This window comes from Gossypium raimondii, chromosome 6 (assembly GCF_025698545.1).
Source record: "Gossypium raimondii isolate GPD5lz chromosome 6, ASM2569854v1, whole genome shotgun sequence".
NCBI classification, from domain to species: domain Eukaryota; kingdom Viridiplantae; phylum Streptophyta; class Magnoliopsida; order Malvales; family Malvaceae; genus Gossypium; species Gossypium raimondii.
The window spans coordinates 57,847,002-57,851,401 of NC_068570.1; positions in this window are offsets into that span (position 1 = coordinate 57,847,002).

The window sequence follows — 4,400 nt, forward strand, 5'->3', positions numbered from 1 at the left end:
ATGCCAATTGAACTAAGGTCAATTATGGAATTTGAATCCACAGTTTTTTTATAACCATTGATGTCTTCGTCTATTTTATGGTCTAAAACTAATTTCATTCAAATTATGGTGGTATTCAGATAAATTCCTTTTAATAATAGTGACTTTTAAGATTTATTTCAATCCAAATACATAACAAATTTTGTGCAATTTTCCAATCACCTATTGGTATTTTATTTACATGTCTACTCATAAAATAAGTGTTGTTTTTCCCGATATTACAGTTTTATATTATGCATTGAAGTTAGTTGTTGGTCGAGAAAATCACCTTGAAAGTATATTAAATACCAACGTCTTAATTAAGGGAAAAAAGAATCAGCACCAAGAACATCAAAAACTTGTTAAAAACAAAAGAGATTTATCTGAGATGGTAAGAAAAGTAGGGATCATAGTTTCTCATTTTTTAAAATATTTTTTAATTTTAAATTTATTTGTAATTTAAAAAATTATGTTGGAATGAATTTGTACAAATATCAGTCTAGATGAAAATAAACCTGGATGTCCATTTGTCCAAGTTTGACATCTAGATTAATTCTAGACTTGAATTTTTAACTTTTAATATATATATTTTCAATTTTTATTGATATGGTTGTTCATGTCAGCAATAGTTAATGATTTGGACTACCATGTTAACATCACGACAGTTGATTCAACGGTTGTTAACAACAACATTAACACAATAATGATCAATGGTGAAAATTGTTAGTTAAAGAGTTTAATTAATGTGTTTTAATATTTGAGCGTTTTCTTAAAAGAAGTTCAATTATTATTTTATTTTTACCTATGTGTTTTTTTAAAAAATACGGCAATCCGAAGTTGGAATATATATAATAAGATGAATATGTAACTGAGTTTAGTATAAGTATCTGAGTAATATAAATCTACTTCAATTATCAGTAATAAAAGGATGCCAGCTGCATGCTTTAAGTAGAAAATAAGGTTCATTTACATAAATAATATAAAATAAATTAATTTTTAAAATAGGTTGTCAGAGGATTAATTATGAAAATAATATGTTTTTTTGGTGGAGCCTTTTTATAGGCGCCACTACCTTTTTTATAATAATTTTTTTTCTTTTAAAAAAATATTATTTTATTGGTGGCGCCTTTCTCATAGGCGCCACCACTTGTATTATTTTTCCTTGGTTCAATACATGACCCATATATATATATACGAATGTGGTATGAAATAGGTGGTGCCTATCCAGTAGGCGCCACTGGTGACTCCTATTCGATAGGTGCCTCGGGTGACTCCTATCAATAAAAGTTGTCAAATAAAAATAAAATTACATTACAAAAAAATTACATTAATAAAAAATCACAAAACACTAAACTAAACACTAACAATTTATATAACTTAATCATAAATTATTAACAAAATAACTATAAAATTATTTTTAAAAAAATTTCATTACTAAAAATCACAAATCACAAAACACTAACAATTTATAAACTAATCATAAATAATCGACAAAATAACTATAAAAATATTTTTTAAAATATTTTACAGTACTAAAAATCACAAAACACAAAAACTAACATAAATTACTAACAAAATAATTAACAAAATAGTTTTACATTAATAAAAATCACAAAACACTAACAAAATAACTAACAATTTATAACAAAATATTTTCAACCCGTATTTTGAACCATATAAATATATATATTTAAAAAAAATAATTTCTTTATAAAAACAAAAAAAAATTATTACAAAAAAAAGTGGTGGCACCTATGAGAAAGGCTCCACCTAAAAAACATACAATTTTCGTAATTAATCCCATCCACAATCTATTTCAGAAATTAATTTTTTTAATATTGTAAATTAAGCAGAAAATAACATTTGTTTCCTTTTATCTGGCCATGGACCATATGCTTGATTCAGTTGTAACATTTGTGTTGAAAAAAGCACACACCCTTTCACGTGTGATGTGGGGAAGTTTTCAAACCCCAAACACGCCCCATTTATAATATAAATATATGGTGGTAGGGGCTCCTTTTAAAGAAAAAAGGGAACTAGGATAGCAAGTTTGTATGGTAGGGGCTCCTTTTAAAATTAAAAATAGATAATAATGGTTAGAAACTTTGACTGTCCAACTTTATGTTATAATATTAGTTCTTGATAAACTTTCGCAGGCGGTTTTAACTTGTAATATTTTAAATGGTATGTTTAAATGTGGAGTTAGAACTTTTGCAAAACAACTTTATTGAAAAACTTGTTACAACTTTAGTTTCAATAGCAACTTCAACAAAGGTTTATGTTGGTAGGGGCCTCGAGACATGTTTCCACTTATTCTGAGTAAGGTTTATATGAAGACCTAAAAGAAAGGTAATTTTATCTTACGTCTACTTTCATTGATTAGGTGACAGATTTAGACAGTGACAATAGTGTTCCTTTTGAAAGCCTAGAAGAAACTTATGGGTCTTTGATCGATAATTGGAATCTGTTATGTAAATTGAATCAAGAATTGGAGGACAAAATTGTGGGACTCAAAGGAGAAAATATAAAGCTTGTAGAGGTAATCAAAGAAAAATGATGTGATTGTGAAACTTGAGAAGGCTAACATGATGCTTGACGAGACTATCAAAGAAAAGTATGAGATCATTCTTAAAAATAATGTAGCTTTGAAAGAAAATGAACAAGAGTTAAATGATACCAAAGTTATTCTTAAGAAATATGGAAACCAAAGTGAGAAATTGGACGAGATCTTAGCTTTTAGAAGATTTGAACTTGACCACAATGAACTTAGTTGCACCGACAAGAAACCTATAGCTCCTATAGTTTTTGCTAAATAGATGGTTTCTACTATCAGCAAATGATAGAAACTCATGTGAAAAAACAAATCATTTTCTTATCTTAATTAGCACAAGTCATTAGCACCCTTTTATACAACAATTGAGTAGTAACTATCATAATAGAGTAATAACTACCTAGCTAACAACCAACTGACTTCATCTAACTATTAACTGACTAAATGACTTGACAAACCAACTAATTGCTAGTTGTTATCTAACATCCTCCATACTTTCTTTTTCAAAATCAATAAGAGCTATAACACTTAATTGATCTCTCAAGTGTTGAAAGCTCCTAGCAGACAAAGGCTTAGTAAGACTATCTGCAACCTGATCACTCCCTAGTACAAAGTTAACTTGTAGTTGACCACGCAACACTCTATCATGAACAAAGTGCAAGTCAATCTCAATATGCTTGGCTCGAGCATGAAGAACTGGATTTGCTGCAAGTGAGACATCACTCACATTATCACACCAAATTGCTGGCACTCCAGTAGACATAACTCCAATTTCTGTAAGCAAAGATTGAAACCAAGCAAGCTCAGAAGTGGCATTGGCTAGACTTCAATATTCTGCCTTTTGTTGTAGAACGAGATACACACAGTAACCAGATGTTGATTTCCTATCCTCCAATGAGCTTGCCCAATCTGCATCAGAGAAGCTTGTCAAGGTAACTGCAAGTGGTTGAAACTTCAACCCAAAGTTAGTAGTTCTTTTAACATATCTTAGTATCTTTTTTACTGTACATCAGTGCTCATCATGAGGAGAGTACATATATTGACTGACCTTGTTGACAACAAAGGAAATGTCCAGTCGAGTTAAGCACAAATACTACAATCCTCCCACAACCTATGGATACAAAGTTCCATCTGACAGCTTGGTTCCAGTGAGTGAAGACTATGTAGGTACACTAACCATTAGAGTAGCCACTAGCTTAGCATTGCTCATGTTTGCCTGTTCTAACAACTCACGAGCATATTTCTGATGTGATACATGTATGCCATTCACTCCTCTGCTGACCTCAAGACCAAGGAAATAATGAAGATCCCCAAGATTCTTAAAAGAAAACTAACTGCTAGTTGTTATCCTCACGACAATGTAGGCACACTAACTGTTAGTTGTTATCTAACATCTACTTCTTCCCTTACGATAAGTAAAAAGAAGAATAAAAAAACATGTTTGTTACCACTGTGAAAAGGTTGGACATATTAGATCTCAATGTTACAAGTTGATGAATGATCAAATATGAAAAGAAAAAAAAAGGAATGTTGAATATAATGTTGCAACATTTCATAAAACAATACCTAGACAGCATGTATGTAACAAGATGAAAGTCAAACTTGTATACCATTATCCTGGTTTTGTTGGCCATGTCATTCCATGCTGTTTCAATACGTTGAATGATTTGAGATGTAAAACTTTCAGACATGTTATTCACTTTGTTTCAACATCATGGAGAACAATGACACACCAACCAAAGAAGATGTATGTTAGAAAAGATTAATCGCATATTACTCATGAAGATCAACAACAAATTGATGCTTGAGCGAAGCTTGAGGTTGCAACACA